The sequence below is a fragment of the Dromaius novaehollandiae genome, chromosome 1, assembly GCF_036370855.1.
Source record: "Dromaius novaehollandiae isolate bDroNov1 chromosome 1, bDroNov1.hap1, whole genome shotgun sequence".
Classification (NCBI taxonomy): Eukaryota; Metazoa; Chordata; class Aves; order Casuariiformes; family Dromaiidae; genus Dromaius; species Dromaius novaehollandiae.
In genome coordinates, this window is record NC_088098.1 from 75474762 (window position 1) to 75484517 (window position 9756).

The 9756-nt window shown below is 40.6% G+C and overlaps 1 long non-coding RNA gene across 1 annotated transcript; it reads left to right on the forward strand.

Annotated features, from left to right (window-relative positions):
* Positions 1-2669: 2669 nt before the first annotated feature.
* On the forward strand, positions 2670-9490 carry LOC135328771 (uncharacterized). Its single transcript, XR_010389822.1, has 3 exons — positions 2670-4609; positions 4701-4811; positions 8662-9490. It is a non-coding gene; the product is annotated as an uncharacterized LOC135328771 (long non-coding RNA).
* The last annotated feature ends 266 nt before the right edge of the window (positions 9491-9756 follow it).

Below are 9756 nucleotides of genomic sequence, written 5' to 3' on the forward strand. Positions count from 1 at the left end.
TCGACTATTCTGGTATAATTCCAGCTTAGCTTCTCTGGAGTTGATGAATTTATTCCTGTTTTACACTGGTGTGACCAAACTAGAATTTATTTTACTGACTGCATCAAAGCATTGGACCGTTTTCCTATTTCAGATGATGATTTTCTTTTTTTCTTGGTTGGCTTGTAGTCTCTTTCTCTCTCTCTTTTCTCCCCCCCTCCTCCATTTTATAATTTGTAAAATATGTATATTTTTAAAAGAACAATGGTAAACCCTCTACCTGAAAAACTATATTACATGTGAAGTCTTGCAGAGTCTTGGTTTTTAAAGAGAAGTCCCCTGCTGAGCATGAAAATGTACTGTTTGAGGAACACTCTTTGCTCTTGAGCAGTCTTGGACTCCTTCCCTTTTCTAACAAGCCTCATTATTGATTTTTGTGACTGTTTTTCTTCATATCAGCTGTACAGATACATATAGGCAAAACAGTGAGACTTGCTTTGAAACACTCAGAACCAGTTTTTGCAAAAGGGCCCTTTAAACTTGGGAAGGATTCTGTTGTGGATTTGGTCATGTTTAGAAACCATCCAAAGTAGCTATGACAACTCAATGTTCCAGGGCCAAGATCTTATGCACATACCAAATCGCTGACACTATCCAAGATCCTTATCCAATGTCAAGAGGAAACCGTAAAATTAGAATTGTCTCAAACAACCCCCAGAGAATATTGCTGATTCTTGAGAAGAACTTTTCTTTAAATTTTAAAGAAAACTTCTTCTTAAAAGGCCTAAGACAAGAAACTTGTAAAAGAAAATAGTGAAATGAGTAAGGCGTCCACAAGTCTGGGAAAAACAACTTCCTAGCTAGGTCTCTTCTTCGTTACTTGCTGCCATTTCTTTAACCTTCTTTGGTCAGTTAGATGGGCTTGGGTTGTTATACAAGCTTCTACAGTATACTAATCTAATTTTCATGTTTTTATATTTTAAATGGGAGTGGTATCTAATCTGGGTTTCAGCTCCCCCTGATCTGGATCATCTGGGATTAATTCTAAATGCAGCAAAGGAAGGAGTGCTCGGAGAGGCTGACCTCAGCACAGCGGGATGGTCGGAGACCCATCACCATATACCTGGCCCAGACTTTTCAGCTGATGGCCATGTTTATTTGTATTACATAGAGAAATGAAGCATTCTACCTGATACAAATCTGCTTTTCTGTGTGTCAAATGTGTTGTTGTGTACAGCACCTATAATCTGTTTTTAGTGGCAAAAGCTGTGGCTCTGTATTAATTCTCTTAATTATTAATCATTAATGAAATTTCCTTTCTGCTTCCTACTCCTGCATAAGCACTGCAGGGAGTTTTTTGCATCCTGGTTGCATTTGATCACTTTCTGTTTCACTGGATGTGGCAAGGGTCTGGGAGACAGTTCTCTTATAGCTAGCTGTTGCTTTTGCAAAGGAACAGGGACGTGAAAACCATGTCACTAAAGGTACTGATAGAAAAAGGTGAACAAATGATGTTTGGATTCTGGCAGCCATGCTGAATTTTTAAACATAATTTCAAGTAGGACCATCAAACCCAAAATTTTAATAACATATGGCATTTTAATATAACTGCGCTGTCTAGTATAAAATATTTCTGGCCACTTTCAATGAAAGTACAGAGAGCGAATGGTATATCTGGATGAATAGGAGGAGAAGGTAGTTCCCATTATTCCTCCTTTCCTCTCCCCCTCTTCCTGGTAGCCCAGTTGGTTCTCTAGGTAGCCCTAGAGAACTAGGAGACAAAATGGTCAAATCTCCTGTTCAGTGTATTTGGAGCAGAAACTGCAAAATAGATATCTCAACTCGCTGGCAAATGCCGTCACCTTTGCCCTGCAGGGTCATGCTCTCATTCATCTTCCGAATTAATAGAGCAAAAAGATTTTCTTCATTGATGAAAAAAAACGTTCAGATTTGTTTGCCAAATTTGACATGAGTTAAGGATAGTTTTAATTTATCAAAACTACATTTTCAGTGAATAGCAGGAAGTACTCTCCACCGTGATATTGGTCATCCACAAGTGAGTGTTAACTTGGAAACCTTAATGCTTGGCAGCAGAATTTAACTTTACATAACATTTATTGAGGTTATTATTAATGCACCACATTACAGATTTTATGAAGCTATCAAGTCTTCAGTTTTGTTTTTAAGTCAGGAAATGCAAAAGGTAGAGTTTTTGCAGGGGTGTAGCTTTGACTATGCTGTACATATCCTGAACATTTAGTATTTTTTCACTTAAAAATCATTAGGTTAATCCACATATTTAGTAGTTAAAGACATGTAAAATACTGCCTGAGTACAAAGAGTCTCATTTTATGTTTCAAGATCTTACTCATTTTCCTGATTTATAAAATGTGAAATGACCACTGTTAATGTTGCATTGGCACCATTTTACTGTTTTATTTGGCAAGTGACTCAAGATGTCAGACTAGTCCTGGCATCTCTCACACAAGTTACAGAAGTTATCTCAGTGAAGGTTGTTTTGTTTTTAAATGAAGTGAATCGGAAAAATTATCTGTAAAAGGCTACAAGGCGCTTCAGGATAGAGGAGGATGCGCTTGGTTACGGCACTTCTAAACAGAGGTGGGTGAAGAGGTATGTGCCTGACATGTATGTAGGGGTGATGCTTTTCCTTTTTTTTTTTTTTTTTTTCTCTCTTTTCTGGTTGACTAACCTTTTTATATAACTCTAGTGTGGGGTATACTGTGGGATCTTATATAAAACACTGAAGTTACCCAAATGTAACTACTGGGAAGAACAAACTATCATTTCTAATGTGAGGTATGTGAAAAAAAGCCCTTTCACATCATTTTGTTTTCTCCTCAAAGCTGTTTATCAAATGGTGTAAGATTCCCAGCTTACGTTATTTTTCCTAGGAGTTTCATACAAAGAGGATTTTTCCGGTGATTTCTCGCAAGAGGAGTAAGGTTCTATAGCAAAACATTACTAAAGATCAGGTAAAGAGCTAATCTGGCATTAATTTCAATGCATTAATTCATTTCTAAACCCATATTATTAACTCTGTTACTTTCCCAGCCCTGTACTAGAGCTGAAAGTAGGACATCTGTAAGCCCAGCAATTAAACAAATTAACAAAACCTTGTTTTAAAAAAGATTTTGTGCAGCAGTGGTACTGCAAGTTCTAAAAAACCAAAAGTGGGTGTTTTTTCTCTGCTTTTCAAAGCTGAAGTCTGATTCTGCTGTAATGTGCATCACGATCCTGTGTCTCCCATGTTGCAGTAGCAGCAACAAGCTTCACCAATTGCCTTGTAAAAACAGCGTTCAAACACTGGTACCACAGAAAAACTAGCAGAGCAGTTCTGATGTTCCTGCCATCCATCAGAGTCACCAGCCTTCCCACTTTTTCTTGTTGTTGTTGTTGAGGACATAAATTAACCTATTGTAGTTCAGGTGCAAGCAAGCTCATTGATACGTGCAATATAGTCAGCGGGATCTGAGCTTTTAGATCAGTGTTGGAAACGTTGGAAACTTAGGACCAGGCCTGCATTAGGAAGTTTCGCTCTCATTACAATGTTAGCTTGGGCCTGCAAAATAATCACATGTACCCAGTGGAGCTCAGCCAGCAAAACTCCTGGGGTGGACACAGCTGTGCTGGCAGCAGAGCGCTGCTGCCAGATTAACTTGTCGTGTTCAGGCCTGCAAAATCCCCTTCAGTTGGCATACCTTGCACCTCCAGTGAAGAGCTCTGCTGTTACTGCTGTGCTGGGTATAACCTAACACTGACTATAACTGTAGACAAATCCTAGAGTAAAGCGTACGTTGGTGAGTAGCTTAGATTTATGTTGTGTGATAACAAAGAGGAGAACAAGATATTGAGGACAAGATGCTAAGACCAGCAATAAGAATTGTTTGCAGGGCTGGTAATAAGGGTCCCTTTGCACTGGAAGAGCTCCTTTGAAAAATTCCCACTCCATAAATCAAATTGTTTTCTGGAAGTTACATTTCTTGTGTGTGCCAGTTTCCACCGGCTGCAGGAACATCTGCTGATGTGACTAGATTTTCTTTATTTCAGAAACACGGAGTGTGTACGCCCTCGCACTGGTAGCTTTCTTATGCTGAACAGTGTCTATTACAGGAGGATTGCTCCTTGTAGTAGAAAGGACTTGGGTCTACAGCCAGATCACCGTGGGACTGTAAATGGTGTTTAGCAGATACTACAGGGAGTAAGAGTGTGCCTGCTTCACAATCACAGTAAAGGACTACAAAAAAAAAAATAATATGGCAGTATATCAGGTTCAAAGTATTTATCCTGTCATCACATGCATCTGCCTTAGGTTATCAGAAAACCACAGAGAATTACACCAGTGAGGAAATATTTGAAGGTCAGTCCAGGATCAGTCTGGGTGACAGGCAAGGAGTGTGCTTTTACCAAACTTTCTGTCTCTGATATGTGTTGATGTAGGAGCGGTCATGTGTTCCTGGGAGCCGACAGCTCCAGAATTCATTAGTGTATGTGGACTGGTTTGGTTGGTCTTTCTTCCTGATGTGAATGTGAGAAGGCTCAGACTGTGGTTGCAGAGAAACATGACTGTGATCAAAATCAATTGTCCTAAGCACTTCAGCATGGAAAACAGGTGATTATACAGTGACATAGTTGAAGTGAGAGGGGTGAAGAAGCTGAAGAGAGATTGGTCGCTGTTTTTTTTTTTTTTTCTTCTTCCCCAGTACAAGAAGTAGAGGGCATCAAATAGAGTTTAAATTACTGAGCACATAGAAAACACCTCTTGATCAGGAGGTTCCTGAACTGGAGACTGAGAGGTTGGTTGAATATTCAGGGTAAGTATCTCTATATACTTGCACTGGTCTTAAACTCTTCTCTAGTCTTCTGTAGGGCAGCTGTTTCTACTGCTCTTTCCCTATTAGGAAAATAAAAACTAAATGCTCTCCTCATCTGCCCCATCCCCCCAAAAAGGGGTAAAGAGAAGGAAACAAGGAGAAAAAGCAAGTAGGGAGAACAAGTAGGGAGAATTATAAACAGAAAAACAAGGAGCTAGAAGGGAACGCTGAACAGGGCACCTCCGCCATTCCCTAGTGGGCTGGTGTCCAGTGGTTCTCTGCCTAGAGACATGAAAATACAAGGGAATAGAAATAGACTCCACAGCTGCCAGGATCCTCCTTGCCAAGCTTCATCCTCCATGCTGTAGTGGGTAGCCAGCTTGGTCAAAACCAAGAGGAGGTTGACCGAGAGCTCCTGTGAGAACAAGGAGGTAAGGCTGCAGGTGGGGAGAGTTTCAGTAATGAGGGGAGGGGAGAAGCACAGCCAGAAATTCAATAGGAAGTTCTGGAGGAACCAGAAGAGCAGCTACAGTCTAATATGTTTGTATGCACCAAGTTTCTCTTGCACTGTGGAAGTGAGGTGTGTCAGAGGATCCTATGAGCATGTCCATGTCTACTGCTCCGTGAAGGATTTTCCAACTTACATCCCTCCTGGACCAAGGAACTAGCTTGGAATATATGTTGGCCCACCACAGTTCCCCACCATCTTGTGATGGTAAGAGGAGCAGCCACTTTGTGGTCTAGCAGCAGGGAAAGAGAGTGAGAGGAACACCAGCTTGTACAACTGTTTCGGGGGTACAGTTGAAGCTTACTATGGTGCTGTGCAGGAAGGGGCCAGGGAGGCTCATGAGGCAGAAGAGCTCTTCAGGATCTGAGGTGGGCTACCCTCTCACAGGAGTCACCCAAGATAGTATTAAAGGTACTTGGCTCAGCACAGCACCAGGGCACACCTTGGTCTGCCTTGTCTTTTGACACAGGGTAAGAGAGGAAGGGAGGGGTTCAGTTCTTTTGGGGGAGATTGGAAGGAAATATGGATACCATTTTCAGAGGTTTTTCTCCTGAAGAAGAGGGCATGATGACCTCAAAGGCAGTGGGGCCTTGGATTAGGGGTAGGGCATTACCATCATAGGCACAGAGGTGGGGGAGGGTAGGGGAAAGAGTTTAGGGGAGTTGGTGGCAAGCTCAGGTGCTGTGGTAACTGGGCACCTGCAGCCTTGTTACTGGTAAGACTTGTGTCTGGGGCACCCTGGATGCTCCAGGAATGGCAGTCCCTATCCTGTCTCCCCACTGGCAGGGATTGAAACCTGGCTTCTGAGTCTCGCAGCAGAGCTAACTTGTCCTTCAGTTCCCAGTGCTGGGACAGATGGAAGACTGAGACGCACCAGCACCTGGACAAGAATTACTATCCTGATGTAGGACAACGGCAAGGTGATCTTGCCTTGTCCCCTGGTTAGGGGTCATTCTCCCTCCGGGTTAGCTTGCCCTCGATCAAATCCCAAGTGTTGATTTCCTAAAAGAGGCTTCTTTCCAAGTGTTCTTTAAGAGAAGTATGTACTGAGCTGTGATTTCTATTTGTCACATTTGCCCCTGAGATGAAGGTCTGGGCTTCCTCATGGATTTCCCCAGAGGGCTGGGCAGCAGATCTGAACACGGAGTCAGCCCGTGAGGAGAAGGAGACAAGGGAAGGATCAACAGAGGAGGAAATGGTCTCCCTCTGTGAGCAACCTTCTCTGATGCTATGTGGGGTCCTCTTTAGTTGCTCACTCCAAAGACCACAGAAAGTGCCAAATACTTGTTTGAATAATATTAAAAATATTTGTTTTGTTTAAATATTGATAACTAGCCATGCTAATACAGATTTTATAATTTAGATATTTAAAATCAATATGTTAGAGTGTAATGTTTTGACATTATTGAAATGAAATTATTTGTGAGTCCAATGTAGTGTTTTTGACAATCTGTATGCTGTGGAAAGTTTTGTTTCCCATTCCAGTTGAAGATTTTTAAAAATATATCGAAGTATCAGAATTTCGAAAAGAACAGGAATTCTGTTTTCTGACAAGCTGGCTGCTTAGTTCAATAGCCAAAAACATATTAAAGTTGTAAGATATATCAATCAAATAGAACGTATTGGTGGTTCTTTTATTGGGAACAACCTGTTTGTCAGCTGGAGATTGACAGACAGATCTGCAAACGCATCCTGCAGCCAGACCAGCTCTTGTAAATGGGTAGAGAATACGGTATGATGTCTGCTATCTAGCACCGGCCTGGAGACCGTGGTTGCGCTCCCAACAGCTCAGAGGTAGAAGCATGAGTTGTGAGAGAACATGAAACTTTTTTTTTTCTGAATAGAAAAGCTTTTTCTTTTTTCAAGTATTTTCAACCCACGTATTTCAGAAAATGTCTGGCAATTGATTAGCAATCTGTTGCTTAAGTGATGTATTTATCTGATGCATGGTTTCACTTAGCAGCTATAACACGTACAGCAGAGTTGAACAAAAATGAACTGGGACTCTATGCAACATCTTTTATTCAAAACAGATGTATTATTTGGTATATGTTTAACATTCTCCACATAATCCCAACTTGATCCTTAACCATCACGCATTAGAGTGTTGCTTTTAAAGAAGATGAAAATGGGCTGCTAAAATGCTGCCCATATAACCTGATTATTTTCAGTCCTGTTGTTAAAGCTTAGAGATAAAGTTCTCTTTTGAACTAAGGTTGAAGGCATTGTGTTTGATATATTGGTATAATTCCTGCAATATAAATACTCATAAATTAAGTTAGTGGTATGGTATGATTTCCTGTAATCTGTTTCCAGAATCAATATTTTATTGAATGAACTTCTTATTTTAACTTCTCACTTACTGACCCAGTGGCACAGCTGTAATGTGTGCTTGATCACTCTCCTTTATTTTTTTTTAAATCAGACTTGACTGTGCGGTACTGTAGACAGGGCATGTTTGTGGAAGCATTGCACTTCATATTGTGTGGACAGAGACTGAAAATAACACTACTGCGCCTTAATGTAGAGACTCTCATCTAAACATCCTGTAGTAATTTAGAAAATGGCTGTGTAACATTATCCCCATTTTATGGGCAGGAAAGCTGAAGCCATGATTATTTCGTTCTTAAAGGATGCTTAACTTTAAGCACCTAATATTCCATTTACTTTTCTAAATGTGGATCTTATTTTTAAAAGTCCTTTATACACAGCAATTATCATTTAGTTCATTATCCAAGACTCACTGCAGGCTTCTGCCAATGCGTGTGCAACCTCATTAGCACTGAGAGATTGTTTATTCTGAGCAGATAATTTTATCTCACCTATTGCACCCTTCTGGGAAAGTGTTAATGGCTGAAATCAGCAATAGATGAGGGTGCTCTGCACTAGGTTTGGTGATCAGGGTGGTCTGTTAGTATGTGATAACTCAGCCTTCTCCTCTGGATTTTAGCCCTTGCGACTGCATGAACTGGCCAAACTTTAAGTAGCATGATTGCCACATGCTGCTCTGGTTTAGCCTCTTTCGGGTTGTATTACGACAGCATAAATTTATTTTGGTTGTGAAGGCTTGGGGGGGGGGGGGGTGTTTGCATGTGTGGTGGTGTTTTGTTGGGTTGTTTTGTTTTGTTTTGTTTTTTAGCTGCTCTGAACTCCTCCCAGCGGGCAGCAAGCACTTGGTCTGCTTTTGAAGGGGAGGCAGTGACAAAGATAGATAGCAATTTGGAATTGTTCCTTTTGTTGACTTTCAACAAAATTATGGCTGCAGAGAAGCAGATTTGTGTGCTTTTCCTCCTCATGTTTCCTGTACATAATTACATGACCCCGTTTTACCTCTCTGTGCAGGTTAGCTGTCCACTGTATTGTGAAGTTATCTAGTGCAAGAAGCCTTCTAAAAGGACCTGTAGTCAGAGGAACTCCTATCTACTCTGTAAAATGCAGCAAGAGCAACATCAGCTGTCTGCTTAAGAACTTGAAAATGTGGAAGCAATGACATGCATTCAGGGAACATTTTAGAGGACAGACATCGAGGCTGGCTAAAATAACTTTTTATCCTACAAAATACAGTAAAAAATAAAAATCCTACAATGAACAGTTGGAAAAAAAGCAACCAAACAAAAATACTCACAGTGTCAGTCCTGATGATCTTACACTTGACTTTTTTTGCATCTCCTGTGAAATCCTGGTCTGATATCAGAATCACAGTCTTCATCACTTACCATTCTAGCCCTTTTGGCTACAGAAGAAGTTGGGTATGTGAATTCTAACATCTGAAAAAAAGAAGACAGCAAATAAAATCCCACAACTCTATTTTTTTAATAATCTCAAATCTGATAATATAATCTTTCAATTTTAGAAGAGCCCGTTTAGGCTCTTGGAGCTAGAAATATCAAAGCTATACAGCATATCTATACCAAAACATTATGCTTTCTTCAACAACTTCAGCTTTCTAGTAATGTATAGCTCCTGTGCTATATTTTTTTAGGAGCACCAAAATTACTTGCGAACTATGTTACTAAACCAGCCGTCCACACATACCTTCAGGTACTCCATGCTCCCTAGATCTCTGGATGACTGCAGCAAAAGCTGTTGCTGTATCTTTGTCGAGCTACAGAGCCCACGATTTTATGCTGCCCTTTTCTTCAAGCAGTTTTCCTCCAAAGAAAATGTTCTTTGCTCCCCCCCTTTTTTCTTTGCCCTTGCTTCTGTGTCTGTGCTTTGTAGGTTACACCACATTTAAACATACCGTGATCCCATTGTGCGTTTGGGGGTTGAGGGGGAACACAGGGGAAACTTTAACAGGAAAAGAGTTTTCTGTGGTGGCCAGGAGAACCACATTAGTTGAAATTTTTTTTTGGTTGTTTTTTTTTTTGGTTGTTGTTTTTTTGTGTTTTTTTAGATTAGTGTTTAAGAATGATTTTCTGATGTAGTAGAAACTAC